Here is a 15340-nt window from a genome sequence, read left to right as displayed (position 1 = left end):
ATGTATGTTTTATATATTATATATACATATAAAAAGATATATAATACATATCTATTTTATATATCTATAGTATATATGGTTAATAGGCAATCTTGTAGAAGTACATGGATATCTACGATATAGATATTTGTCCCTCTTGTTATATATATATATAAGTATACATATAAAGAATATATAAATAAATATAAATAAAATATATAGTTATATATTAGCATATAAAATATAATATATTACATATGTTGTATATAAACCATATTAAATATATTATATGTATATTTTATATATTATATGTACATATAAAAATATATATAATGTAATACATACCTATTGTATATATCTATAATACATATTATTTATAGGTAATCTTGTAGAAATTAGCTTCACTCTTCTGCTTCATAATTTCATGCTGTTGAATTTCTCAGGTTTGTTTTTTTTTTGTTTGTTTGGGTTTTTTGGTTTTTTTTTTAATATGAAGGAGTCTATGGAGAAATTCAAGATCCTTTTGCAGCTGCCCAAATTTAAGTTTTTTATTTTTATGGAGTAGGAAAGTTTGCCAACCCAGGCAGCTTCCCACTAGAAGCACCAGGGAATGGAAATTCTTAATCACTGTGTGCAAAACCAATGGATTTTTGCAATGGATATTTCTCTGGGTCTTGGTTTATAATTTCTGAGCCATCCCAATTAAAGATCTTGTCAGCGGAAATGATGTGTATTGAGCTGATGCCAGTGGAGAAGGATCTCTGCAGCTGAATTCAGCAGGGAAGGATGCACAATCCTGATGCAATTCCCTCCTCCAGAAGCCGCACAGTGTGGAGACTTTTCTAAAAGAATTGCTGACAAGTTTCTTTTTTTCTTTAGAAAGTTTTTCTGCTTTATAAAGAACAGTCGCTTGTTCCTGGTGCTCCCCAGGGTAAGGCTGACACAAGAAGGTTCTGCAAATCTTAACTACAGTTGTGGCATATCCAAGTGATGTCACAGTGCCAGGGAACACACCAAAGATTTCCTCCTGCTTGAAAACTTCTGTTGACACGGGCTTCTGTCTCCAAAGCCTCTTCTGACACCACACCAGTGGTAGCTGCACAGCACAAGCATGAAGGCCCAGAATCCTTCTGAAATACTTATCCAAACCTAAACTAGCTAAGCCATTAGTCTCCAAGTAAAATCGTCTTCAGCTCAGACAGGTGAGACTTAAACTTTTTTATATGCTTCTAAAGTTAAACCCAATTAAACTCAAAGAATGGACATCCTGTGACATCAATTTTCTCATGTAGAAAAGCCTTGAGATATCTGTTCTCTGAGACTGAAGTGCAGGAAAGGATGTTAAAGTAGCGGAAAATGTTTGAATTTCTGTTAAAGTTTCTAAACCTCTCAAGTATTACCCAAATCTGTAATAATTTCACTGTCCTTGTGCACTCAAGTTTGATGTATCAACACAGATGCCTCTGATTTTTCCTTTTAACCTGTGAGTTTTACTCTGTGATCCATGGGTTTATTCTGGTGTGTTAACTGTATAAAAAATGAAAGGTCATTAGGAAGATCAATGTTATATTTAATTGGCCAGAATTTTGCTTAGATGGGATTTTTCCAGTGAGAAAATATCAGGAGTCTATAAATAATGAAAACGAAAGAGAGAAAATCTCGACAAATTAGGCAAAAGACCCAGCTTGTGTTTTCTGCAATTCCATCCATATCAACAGATCACTCCATAAAATCTCCTATTTATAGCCATGTGCAAGAAAGAAAAAAGCGAATTTTAATGACCACAAGGGTCTGCAGAGATCCAGAGTGCAGTGAAGTAAATGGAATTTCCTTCCACAAAGGCAAACAGAGCCAATAGTGGGAGCAGAGGAAGTTGTGTGAAGTTGAACATTTAATAAGCTTGGGATAAGATGATTTCACAGGGACTTCTCCAGAGCAGTGCCCAGGTTCCTGAGGAGCAATCCTGGGATTTAACCTCAGACACCTGCAGGTTATAAGGATCATAACTCTGCTCAGTCTTCTGGAGGTACCTTCAGTCCTTCAGTACTAATAATTCTGGATGTGCTAAAATTAGTAATTCTCACTGTTTTGATCATTCTCTGGCTGCTGGGTGCAGCTTCATCCTTTTTCCACCCAGTACTTCCAACTCATCACTTCCCTCATACATTTATTTATTTCTGTCTGACCATTCTAAAACACCAGGAAGATATGTTCTGCTAATTACTTGTCAATTATTTAATTGCTATTTAACACTGGAGCAGTGCAGTGCTGTCCTCCTCCTGTTTCTGAACATGCTGGGTCACATGCTCAACCTGTTTCTATGTTCTGCTGTTTTGATTAATCCTTCAGGTTGGAAATAGGGGTAGTAACCAGAGTAACTGTAGTAACTACACTGCTCTGATGTAGCACAGAAATGTCTGAACAATCTTCTGTGGAAAGAAAAAAGAAAATCAAGGGGATAACCACTGCCTTTGTGTTTTGCAGCTAGTAATCTTCAACAGTTCATTTTAAAAAATATTAAAAGAAGTTAAGCTGCATCACAAATATCTGGAAGACAAAAAAGCCTGTGAGTTATCATGCACATGCTGGAAGTTCATGGATAGAGGTGCTCACAGGAAGGTCTGTCTTCAGGCTCAGTAAAACCAGTTCAGGAGAAAGCAGAAAACCACCAGAATTGGCATTATCTGAAATTTTCTTTATACTTCATGATGATTCTTTATTATGGTGAAAATCGAGCAGTGATGCCGCTTGGTGTAGTAGAAAATGAGTATAGAGTGAGCAAACTTTTCACATCAAGAAATACATAGAAAGAAGAGAAACAGCAAACCAGAAAATTGAAGAGATGAGATCCTGCAGAGATGTTAAACACAGTCTTTGTTTTGCAGAGATTTATGATGCAGTTTAAGTTAATACAGCTTTTCCTACAACTCAAAAGATACCATAAATACTTATATTGGCTTCCTGAACCACCCTCTCCACATGCAGTTTCTTTTCAGGGATGCAAATTCCCCTGACTGAACCTCTTAACTTCAAAGTGGAATATATAAGTATTCAGCAAGAGAAGCATCTCCAATATTTAGTACTGAAATGGGAAAAAAAAAAAAAGACTGACCATTAAGACAAACCCAGGAAACTTCCAGTTCTTTTAAATTCCATCCTCATCTCAGGCTGGGAGTTATTATCCATGACATGTGTCATTATGTCACATGAGGTTGCCTAGAGTTTTTCTGACACTTAAATAATTAGTTATCTGCTATTCCCAGCTATTTATAGTCACTGTAAATGCCTGTTTTATTGGGTGTGTGTGCTCTTTGAATGGTGCACGAGCAGCTGCTTCAGATGCTTAGCATTTTATATCTTTATATCATACTAAGATCACTGTCTCACATGTCACACAAAGCCAGTGAGCAATAAGAGGCTGCAGCACAGTGAGATTAACCCATGAAAAGACAGGTTTCCCAGGGATGTGGATGGTGTTTCTGTGATGTCACCTGATGGCAAACATGGTCAGTGGTGTGAGGAGGAGTCCCAGCTCTCCCTTGGGTTTCTCAGCAATATTTCAAAAACAAAATCCATCACCCCCCAGAAAAGGATTTTCAAGATGCTATGCCAAGGCTGAGGAGTGCTCGAAGAAGGTGTGGGTTTTGCTGAAGGGATAAATTGATTGGAGAGATAAGAAAGGATGCTGCCAGGAGAAGAGGCTGCATCTCTGTCAGCTTTAATTTACACTGCCCTTGCTGGACTTGATAATTTCTTTGAAAATGCTTCTTAACTCTAGCAAATAAAACAGGCCATAGCTGATTTCTCAGCTTCAGGGAAACACAGTGACACCTGAACTCTCTTCTTCTGAACCCAGAATGGGCCAAGCTCTTCTGTGCTGTATCCACACCCTCCTTGGTGTGAGGTGAGACCTGGTACAGGAACAAGTCAGAGCTAAAACATCCAAACAGTGACTCTATCTGGCCTGAGTAATCTCCTGGACATTTTTAGTTCACTATCAAATGTAGCCTGAGAGACACAGCACTGGAAGGTGATGGATGCTGACCTACAAGTTGCAATCCTTCTCATACCCTTCTCTTAGGACATAAATCCATGTGTTTGTCACCTCCCTTTTCCCACTGCATTTTCTGTGCAAGCCCCAAAGTCCAGCTGAGGTCTTTTCTTTGCCTTTTGCAGCTACAAAAGAAACAGTTTATTCTCACTAATGGTGAGAATTTTTTTGGCATTATTCCCTACAGCAGCAGGGTTGTGTATCCTGGAAAAACAAAGAAGAGCTAAGTGGCTTTGCTGAGCTCTCTTTAAAATAATAAGTCTGGCCACAAAAGTTGAAGAGTGATTGCACCTTCCTTCATCCCAAACATCGCTGCTGCCTCTGGTCCAGTTCCAACAGGGATGGCTGAGTGCCAGGAACATCAAAAAAAAGCATATTAGAGTTGGTTTATAATGAGATTTTTCCTTCATAATAAATTTGCAGGATATTCCACAGCTCTTGTCCAAAATGTGATCCCTCAAGTCCATGTGGGAAACTGAACTGAAGGCAGCCCGTTCCACCCTGCCTTGTGGCCCTAGTTAATCAAAAAATCACTGCATATGACCACATTTTTTGCATACTGTTATTATGGATGCAGATTACCTGATGCAATGTGGAAGCTGTTTATTATCCCCAAGGCCAGAATTGGGATCAGACCCTGTTCAATCCCACCACATCTGTATGATCAGGAGAGGAGCAGTGCTGCAAAACCTTAAACTGCAGCTGCAAGCCAGCAGGGGAAGCAGGCAGAGCTGCCATTCTCTGAAGAGAACTGACAGAAGTTGCATTTTAATACCTGATTTTACACCACTGCTCCGTGTTTAATCAGATCAACACAGATCAGGCTGATCATACTGGGAAAGGGAAAAAAAAAGCCCAACCAGCCAAGAACAAACACTTTTGTTGAAAAACATCAGAGTGTTTGGCAGATTATATAATGTTGCAGTAAGTAACTGCATAGCTTAATTTTATGGTTTCCATAGAAACCATCAAAATGAAAGGTAAGAGTTCAGTGTTCTTGGCTCTGAGGAGCAAATCTCTTCATCGAGACGTGCGTTTGGGGGTGAAGGGATTTCATCTGTCTTGCCTGGCTTTGCAGTGAAGGGAACCTTTTGGAGGCTGTGGAGATGAGGTGGTCTGGGAGGTGCCTGAGCCATTCCCAGCCCCAGCTGGGCTGCACAAGTGCCTGAGATGCACATAGAGCCTCATGCATTTTGCATGTGCTGTGACGTGCTGGAAATCCCAGCTGTGCTCACACAGGCTCTTGGTGTGACAGTGGGCAGCTTGTTTTCCTGTGGAAACTTCTTGCTAATGCAAAAAACATCCATTCTCACCTCGTCCAGGGGGGAAAAAACAAAAAACACTAAAGCTGCCAAGGGTCACTGTAGAAGCAAAGGTTTCTGGCTGTTTCTGTTGGTTTTGGGAAAGAGCAGAGCCAGTTATGCTCTTCTATTTGCTGGGGCTTAGCCCTGCAGATCTCAGTGGTGCTGACCCTTGTGAGTTGTGGATCTGATGCCCTTGGGTGAGATAGTTTAGGTCTATAATTATATTTAATACAAGATGGAGACAGGGCTGAGAAGGGGCTTGGGCAGGTCAGACCCATCTGTCCTCCCATGGCTTTGTGCCTGACATAGACACAGAGAGAGACTGGCAGGTGGAGGGAGAGGCTGTAACACACTGACCCAGCCTCCAGGCAACATGGGCAAGAAGAGGCTCTGTTTCTGTCATAAAATCATGTAATTCTTAAGGGTTGGAAGGGATTTTTGTGTTGTCTCATTCCACACCCCTGCCAAGGGCAGGGACACCTTCCATTGGACCAAGCTGGACTCAGAGCTCAATCCACCCTCGTCTTAAACATTTCCAGGGATCCACAACTTCTCTGGACAACCTATTCCATCAGTTTGTCATTCCTGGTGTTGTGTCCCTTTCTACAGTGCCTGTACCCAGCTCCCCTTTGTTACGTGATGCTGCCAGCAAACAAATAAACTGTTTTTCTGGAACTTTGAAACTCATCCAAACCATGTACACAGGTGGATCTGCAAGGAATTTGGGGCCCAGCTGTCCTTGCCTCTGCTGAGCAGTGACAAATGAGTAAAGCAGCTCACGAGTGCTTCTAGAACCAAGCCCTAAGGGGTTAATTCCTCACTCCAAATTGCCACGTGCCTCCTCACTGTGCATTCAGCTCACTTCTTGCTCTACCCTGTTTTCATCAGAGCTGCAAGCGAGCCACCACTTTAACAAGTTTTCTTTTTCAAATAACAAAATCATGAGGCAATACCACTTATTAGGCTGTGTTAGAACATATTTTTCATGGAGCCAGAAGAGACAGGCTGGCTGTAAGACAAATAGCTGGTCTGGGAGCTCCCCAAGCCATGTTGAGTCCTTCCTGCATCTGAAACCTTGGGTTGGAGCCTCTTTCCAAGTGAACAGAGGAAAGCAGCTGTATTACATTTGCATTCTGCCTTTAGCTGCTGTGAAGCACCTCTCTCCTTGTTAGTGCTGTGCTCTGATATATTTTCTTGGAGTGTGGGAAGTAGATGCCCAAAACCATCTGAGTGTCTGAGCTGTAATACCTACACTTGCAATTACTATTTTAAAAGGCTGCGAAAATTGGATTGAAGCAGATGTGCAAGTATTTTGATCCTTATTTACATAATATATCTGCCAGTCTATCCCCCTGTGTAACTCTGATGGCTGAGAAGTGCAAATCTTTAAATCTGACACAGGTTTGATCAGGGTTTTTTTGCTCTGAAGCCATGTCTTGCTTCATCATTCAGTGTTACTGCACTCTTGTCTCCTCTTCTGCTGCTAACTCTCTTCTTCTTGCCCTGTTAATGTATTAAAAATCCAAAATGCATGATGCTCAAAGTCACACGATAATCTGGTGTAAAAATGTAAAAATCTTAAATGAAGATCAGTTGTGTCCTTTGGCAGCCTCGTGGCTCTGGATGGAGCCTCTGCTCCTTCTCCCTTGCATTCATTTAGGTAGGAAAAGAGCTCAAAGTTCAGCAAGTCCAACCATCAACCCAGAACTGCCGCAGCTACCACTAAATCATGTCCCCAAGAGCCACTTAAATCTCTCTAGGAATGGTGACTCCAGTGCTTGACCATCCTCGCAGTGAAGAAATTTTTCCTGCTATCCAACCTAAATCTCCCTTGGTGGAATTTGAGCCAGTTTCCTCCTGTCCTGTCCCTTGGTGCCTGGAAGCAAAGCCTGACCCCCACCTGGCTGCAGCCTCCTGTCAGGGAGTTGTGGAGAATGTTTCAGTATCAGTTGGGGGATTCTTTTTATCACCTTTTATTTGGAGTTAATCAAAGTTCCTCTTCCAATCCCAGCAAAAACAGCAAGTCTGGTGTTGGATGTAAGCAATGAAGTTATTTCTAGGGGGGGTGGGCCCTGGAACCAACACATCTGTGTGCCAGAATCAGAAACTGCTTCCCTATTTGCACAGAATAAAACAAAACTAATGGGAAAAAATATCTGACAGAAACCTGATGGTGTATCTGTAGCAAGTGCACTTTGCAGCCAACCCAAAATAAACACTCACAATTAGCCTGTTTATAATGCAGAAAGGGTTTCAGTAAGAGATGGTCAGCCACTGGTGCTGCTAAGCATTGGGAACTTTTACTGATCTCCAGAAAAACTCTACAAAGCTGAAGCTTTCAGCAAAATAAAATGACAGATGCCAGTGGGATCCTAGGAGAGGAGAAATGTGCAGCTTTTCTCAGAATCTGTACCAAGTTCTGCAATATTTTCCTCATAAGGATGTGGAAGTCATAATGTTACATGGGGTCAAAAAAGTAGCAGGAAAAACTCATGGGAGAAAAAGGCATTGAGGGCAGCTAAATATGAAGAGTGATTCTGGCTTGTAATACTTTGAGGAGCAAGCTGTTGGAGGGAAAAAGGAATATCTGGGGAGACTACCTCTGTGAAATATCACAAGGGATTTGTGCTTGACTTAGTGGTGGAGATGAACTGCTGTCTCAGGACAGAATTAGCTCTGGAAAAGTGAGTCCTGCACTACCCTACTTCCCTTTAGAAATAGCTTTGAAATCCTCAGAGCACAAAAGGGGCTAAAATGTACCTTAAGCCAGGTGGGTTATCTTAGCCAGGCAGGCTCTTCCACTCACTCCTCGTTTCAGAAGGTCTCACCCAACTAACTCCAAATACTAACTCCAAATACCCACTTAAGAGGTCTCAAAGGAAGGGCACAGATGGTAATGCTGGAGGTGAGAGTGTTCCTGTCTCTACCTAGTCTTGTTCACCCATCAACCTCATTTTATGGATGGGAGGGGTTATTGTCTTCCTCAAGAAATTTCACATGCATGATGGATGCTTTGCCAGGGAAAATTAGATCATATGTTCACACCATCCTCCATGGAATACACGGCCTTGTTGCAAAACATTTGCTGCCAGATATTAAGGCGGGGGATCTCTTCTGCCAGTGGCATTATTAAGCAGCATGGGGAGAGTTTTGCATCCAAAATCCACCTTAATATTGATGTGTTTGTAGGAACAGATGTCTGCTTGCTTCCTGCACAATGTGTTATCAGATTAGAGATTTTACAGCAACAGCCTTAATTAGAAGCATGTTATTATTCAGTACTAAAAGCCTCTTTTGGAGGTGTAAATCCCTGCAACACAGGGATCCAAGCCTGCCTCCTATCCAGTCCATCTACAGCGAGCAAGAGACTTTTGTCCAAACATTTTGCACTTCAGAGATACATATATCCTTATTTTCAAGGTGGGTCTGGGATTGAATCTGATCTTGTCCAGGATGGGAGAGAAAATCAGTGTACAGCAGGGCAAGGAATTAAGATCCATGACCCAGAAGGGCTGGGGATGCTCTGGGAGTTTCCTGTTGTTGAATAAAGTCAACCCCAAGTAAAGGGCCAGTGCTGCACTGTTGGGATGGTAGCAGTGAATTCTTCTTTGCAGGTGGGACTGCCCTGACTTTATTCTGTCCTTGCTGTGAGTATTAGAAAGCTGCTCCCTATTACCTGTTCTTTCAGTCTCTGCAGTTGCTTCTTTGCTTTCTTTCAAGGAACAGTCTCTGGAAGAAAATCTGGCAATAGTGCAAATGATGGGCAGAAAGGAAAGACATTTAACACCAACTAATTCTGTAAGGTAGGGAATAGTGTATGTTAGCTTGAGTAAGAAGCCTTTTTTGTGTGTGTCCCAACTGAAAAGATTTCAAGGCAGGAAAAGTAATTTCCTTGTTTTTCCTGCAGCAGCCAGTAGCTCTAATGCTGTGTAGTGCCTCTAGACATGACCAAAATATAAACTTCAAGACTTTTTTTCTCTTTAAAAACATCAGCTCGGCACATGGATACAAAGACATGAGGAAAATTGAAGAAATGCATCAGGTGACTTGGCAAACTTCTTTTTTTTTTGTTTTATCTTCTTTCTGCGGGTAGGTTTGACAGTTTGTATCATGGAATTTTGTAAGAAGCTGCTCTTAGTTAGAAAGGATGTCAGATGGACATGTGTAAAAGAAGAAGATTCTACTTCTCAAATGGGTTTTTAGCTCAGATATCTTTCCAGAGTTCATTTTCTCAAGTTCAAAAATGCCTTTCCATCTAAAAAAAAAAAAAAAATCCTTTTGACCTTAAGGAATTTATTTGCTGTTGTGAACTACAACACAACTGAACATCAAGAAAACAAAACAAATAAAAAACTTAGGTGAGAAAAAACACCAAAAATATCAAGAGAAGGAGTCAAGAGAAATATTTCTGGAGATGTTCTGCAAAATGTTTTGATCGAATTTGTTACCTGAAACAACCTGGAATCACCAGAAGCTGTCTGAGCATTTACCACTCTAAGATGGCATCAAGAAAAGAGAGTCCAAGCACTGCATGTTGTGTCTGGGTGGGAAGATGGGGATGTTCCTTGGAGGGAGAAAGATTTTCAACCCCATGGGAGCAAATCTTGCTTTGAGGGCAAAAGGTTCCATGAAGTCTGAAAAGGAGAAAAGCCTGGCATGACTCTCAGTCAGAAGGGAAACATCTTCACAGATATTTTCCACATGCACTTTCCAGTCCCAGCACAGAAAGAACAGGAGCAAGTTCCATTGAAGCATTGAGACCTCCAGCCAGGAATGAGGCAGGATTTGCTGTCTCCAAGAGACTTTCATCCTGCAGAAGTCTCTTTTTTCCTGGGGTTGCATAGGCTTGGTAGATGCTCTGCTCTTCTGGATCTTGACCTGTGCTCCTGGTGCCTATATTGAGGTTCAGGTCCAAGGAATGGCTCCATATGGAACCAGGTGAGCCTGAAAAGGGCTCATAGGGAGGTCTGAAGGCTTCGTGGAAACACATATCCTGATCCAGGGCTGAACTGGTGGCCTGAGCAGAGCCAGCTCTGTTCTCAGTGTATGGTTTATCACCACAAGTTATCTCTTGCTGTGTTTATCATGGCAATCTAGACTTCATTTCTTCACTGGCAAGTTTCCAAACCCTGATGTGTTTTCCTTGAAAACATTAAGATTCAGTGCTTACATTGGCTGAGTCCTTGGAAGAATGCTGTCTTCTCCTCTCAAAAACCATCTAAGATATGCTGTTTATTTGATTTTCTTTTCTTGTTTTTAATCCAAACCGGTTTCTTATTCCAAATCTGTGACAATCCTGGTAGCTCCCTTACAAATGCACTTTATAAATAGCCCTGAAGGAAAGCTGTGTTGTCTTAGACTTTCAGAAGAAGCTTGTTCATTTGAATAGTACTTAAAATGCATTTGCATTTCCAAAATGTCTTCAAATGATTTCACAGATGCCAGGAAAGCATCAGCTGTTTCAACCTCCTTCTGACTCCTGCTCTTCATGCAGAAGCTGTGAGAGGAGCAGCTCCATCACTTCCCATCATCCTGAAGCCAGAGGAAAACTGTAGCTGGTGGTTTCTCTGCTGGCCTTGCACTGAACTCTCCTTTCAGAAGTGCTGAATGGCCTCACCTCCCACCAAAGTCAAGGCAAGGTGAAGATGCTCAGCCCCTTTGCTGGATCAACTCCCTGGTTTCCAAGGCAACTGTTCTTGGGTGAGATTTAATGAGAAAGTGAGGACAACCACGAGGCCCTTTGAACAGGCAGGGGAATGCAGAGCTCACAGAAATGATTGTGCTTTCTAAGGGAAAAGGACAGGCAGGTGGATGGAATGGACAATAAATTATCTGATTTTTAATGGGTTAACATGATATTGCAGAAAATTACGTGAATAAAGTGGCTCAATCCCTGTGGAGAAAAGTAAAATAAAAGAGGCATAATGGGAAGAGGGCCCATAAAAGGCTGAAATGGGGGTTTATTCAAACTGTTTGAATAGAAGTGAAAGGAGCAAGTTGCAACCCTTGTTACAGCCTCTTAGCAGCAGTTGGTCTCAAAATGAATTGGAAAAAAATGTATCTGTGATAACCTGACATAGCAAAGCTGGTTGGGTAAGCCCCATAAAACACAGCCTTTATATCAGTGCCACAAATCAGAAGCTATTTGCAAGAGATTTTACAGCAGAGGCAACAGGTACTTCTTGTTCTAATGTCAGGCGGTGTCATCTGTTACAAGAAAAGTGGAATTGTTGCTTGTATCCGAAATGTCTCAGGTCATGTTTATGCTGTCTCATGCATTTCTTCACCCTGGAATTTTCCAGGTTTATTATAAGATGAGTAGACTTACCTTTTAACATCAAGAAAGATCTTGTGAAAATAAAGACCCATCCATCCTGTGTGTGGTGCAGGAAGGTTAAGGAACTATGGACTTCTAATTCTACAAGAAATACTGATATTTTAGTACTTTTCCCATTGTAATCATTCACCTTTTTCACTAGGATAAAGTCTGAGCCTTTTCAATTTAGTATTAGAAACGTTCTTTATTTAAAATCAATCTTGACATGAAAGTAGCTCTGTCCACCACACCTCAAAAGGTTTGAGCAAACTGTAAGAGTAATTGATTCTAACCTTAATAATAATAATGATTTCATGATTTTGAAAACTCTATTTTTGGGAGATGAAGGGAGGATGGTCATATAATATCAACTTAGAGATGAAAAAAGCATTTTTTAAAATTAATTAAGAGATGTTCCAAGTTAAAACATTTTGTATGGCTAATGGGGCATTTATAATGATTTTTGTACCCCTTTTGAATGAAGTACTGGCTCTTTCAGACTTGAAAACAATTATTTCACAACTCAAAAGGAAGTATATATACTTTCAGAAATGCTGAAATAAAATGTGCTAACAGATGCCTGGCTGGAAAAATTTTTAAAAAGAGAATTTTTGACAGAAAGGTCTTCATCTATTCCACCCAATCAGAAATAATTACAGCCCCATTGTCACCCTCTGCTACTCTGGAGTTGGGTTTCGATGAATGAAGTGTTTATAGAGCTTTAAATAAAGTCAGGAGCATCAACCTTGTGACAGAAAGACATGAAGCCATTGTAAAGGAAACTACAGAGCCAGTCTGCCTGGTGATAACCACAAATTTTTGGGGGAATGGTAACTATACGCCACCCTGAGCCAACAGCAGAATTATCCAACTACAATTTCCACCCAAGAGCCACAGCCCTGCACAGGTTAAAACTCCAGGTGCTGCCAAGGTGTAATAAGAGCAAAGATGGAGATGAATAAACAGCTTTTCTATTGTTTTGGTGACTCTGGTACCGCTGAGCCCAGGTAAGATGTCACCTCCTTTGCTTCACAGACAGACCCAGAATACCCAGAGACTCCTGCAGGTTTCAGTGCTCTTTCAATTTGCAGGCCAGGCTTTACCTCCTTGCTTTCAATCTGATATTTCATGTATTTTTATGGAGGGCTCCTTGTTACCAGTTCCACAGAGGGGGTCGTGCTTTAATACAGTCGTTGCAGGGAGAGAAGTGAACAGCTCTCCCTTCAAGCACAGTCCTGAAGGTCACAATTTTAGCATCTAGGAAATGTTTTTTTTTGACCATGTCAGCATTTTTTTTTGCTCATGGTCCTTTATGGATGACTTTAAAACAGTGTCTCCAACCGTAAAATTCCACCAGTGTTTAATCTCATTGAGTATTTTCTTGGATGCCGTAGCTGAGATCACTTGAGTAATTCAGCTTGCAAAGTACGACTGGGAAGGAGTATTTATGGTAGTCCCAGCAAGGACAACCAAATTAGCTGTAGCAGGCAGCCAGCTTGAAGAAGAAATAAAACGAGGGAGCCAGATAATTTGGAACAAAATGTAAAAGACACACAAATCATTTAATAAAGGTTTTCCCCGGAGGAAACTTTCCAAGCAACTGAACACCAGGACAGCTGAGAGAAATGAGGTCAATTGTGTTTAGACACAATGTGTACATTTTATTTTTTAAAATGATCATCATTTGTCAAACTTTATGGGCCAGGTTCTTTCCTCAGATTAGCTGATACTGGAATTTAACTCATTACAATAAGGTTTTGTCTTTAGTAGACAGGAAGGTCTGAGAGGGTGATTTATTTCAAAGAAACTGTAAAATATTCACTGAGGTGGAGTTGTATTGTCTAGAACTGGGAAATAAAAATGGAGTCTAAACAGGATAGAATAACTCTGCTTTCCCAAGAAGTGCAACAAACAAACAACAAATGCCTGTAATTCTTAAGCAGGAGCCTGGGTTAGAGAACTCTCTTGCTTACAGGTTCAACATTACATATTTCACATTCTTCTCATTGAACTAATAGGTCCAAGTCCAGACACACATAATAGAAGCATTGGAGTCCAGAAGTGCAAAGGTAAAAGGAACAAATACCCTCATTCTCAGAGTAAAAATGCCTTTTCCATTTGCAGTGGAAAGGGAGCATTTGAAGACTTGCTTTTATACAATGCTTTTATATTGCATTAGCCTAATAGTAAACTCTGATAAAAAAAAAAAAAACAACAACAACAAAAAAAACCAAACCAAAACAAAACAAAAAAACCCAAAAAAACCCACAAAAAACCCAAGAACCAGAGCTGAAGCTCATTCATCCTCTCTGAAGCTGAGATAACACAATCTTCAGCAGAAAGAACACTGGTATCCATGAGACAGATCTGCTGCAAGATTCCAGCATGATTTTATCCTTTCTGATTTGCATCCTCCTTCAATTGCCCCTCCTCTAAAATGAAAACAAATCAAACTCTTTTTTTTTTTTTTCCATACAGAATATGGGGGATCATATCCACAAACATGCACTGGGACAATCACAGGATGGCTTTGATTGGAAGGGACCTTAAAAATCATCCAGTTCCACCCCCTGCCATGGGCAGGGACATTTTCCACTGTCTCAGGTTACTCCAAGGCCCATCCAGCCTGGCCTTGGACACTTCCAGGGATCCAGGGGTAGCCACACCTTCTCTGGGCATCCTGTAACAGGGCCTCACCACCCTCACAAAGAAGAAATTTTTGGTCTCAGCAAGAGAAACTTGAGAAGTTTATGGCATGGATATATGGATGGACTGGACCCCACAACACCTACCAGAGGGATCAGGCCATGGAGAGTGGGATCCCTGCACAAGTAGAGACATTTCAGCAAGGGAGTCTCCTTGGGGATTGTTCAGCAGAGAGATGAAAAGCTGTGAAATACAGAGCAGACAAAGCCAAGGCATAGCTGGGACTCATTACTGCGAGTTTTTCCTCTTTTCTGGGCCACAGGGAAACAGCCAGTGAGAGTCCTGTTAATTAAAGAGGCTTTGCTGGCCATAAATCACATGGGCATTCCTGGGAAGGGGAAAACTCCTTCATCAGCCATGGATTCTCCTGTCTCCTGTTGGAGCTGCATGGCCAAAGTGGCATGAAGATGAGTCCATGTTTGGCACAGAGGGTGAACTCTGATGGAAATCCATGGAGAAGGGAAGGGTTCTCACAGGGAAGAAACAAAAGCCAACAGCATCACTCCAACCCCACATTCCCCTGTTATTCTCTTGCCCACTGCCTTGTTGAACACGCTGTGTGTGCGTTTGTTTTCTCTTTGAGGCCCATTTTTATTTAATGCCACAAAGATGTGCTGCTTGCAGAGAGCAGGAATCCTTTGAACGTGTAATTAGGGATGAGGGGGGTACTCTCTCCCTCTGCCCACAGACTCTCAGCTCACATCTGGGTGTGCCAGCTTCCCCAGGCTCTGGGGGGAATAGGGATACCCTTGAGACTGGGAAATGAAAGCAAAGCAGCCTCAGATCTGCACCCACACCAAGCTGCTGAGAAACAGCAGTTTAGCTATGCTGATTTTTTTTTTTCTTCTTTTTAATTGACATAGCCCTACATCCTTTGATCTTTGAAGGGCATGTTTATCCAACATTGTTCAGTGCAGCTATACTGCTTCTGGTTACAAATTGTGAGAGTCATGTTCTGTTTCAGTGAAACAATAGGATTTAATT

General features: G+C 41.3%; 1 long non-coding RNA gene across 5 annotated transcripts; it reads left to right on the top strand.

Moving 5' to 3' along the window:
- The first annotated feature begins 952 nt into the window (after window positions 1–952).
- LOC135301534 (uncharacterized) lies at window positions 953–14556 on the top strand. Of its 5 annotated transcripts, none has more exons than XR_010363281.1 (4): window positions 985–1181; window positions 10773–11034; window positions 13669–13719; window positions 14129–14548. It is a non-coding gene; the product is annotated as an uncharacterized LOC135301534 (long non-coding RNA). The 5 variants fall into 5 exon arrangements; XR_010363283.1 differs by having other exon boundaries at window positions 986–1181; window positions 10773–10973; window positions 14129–14556; XR_010363282.1 differs by lacking the exon at window positions 13669–13719 and having other exon boundaries at window positions 987–1181; window positions 14129–14540.
- Window positions 14557–15340: the final 784 nt, after the last annotated feature.

The sequence above is a fragment of the Passer domesticus genome, chromosome 5 (assembly GCF_036417665.1).
Source record: "Passer domesticus isolate bPasDom1 chromosome 5, bPasDom1.hap1, whole genome shotgun sequence".
Classification (NCBI taxonomy): domain Eukaryota; kingdom Metazoa; phylum Chordata; class Aves; order Passeriformes; family Passeridae; genus Passer; species Passer domesticus.
Note: the sequence above shows the minus strand (reverse complement) of the source record. Positions and strands in the feature narration are given on the sequence as shown.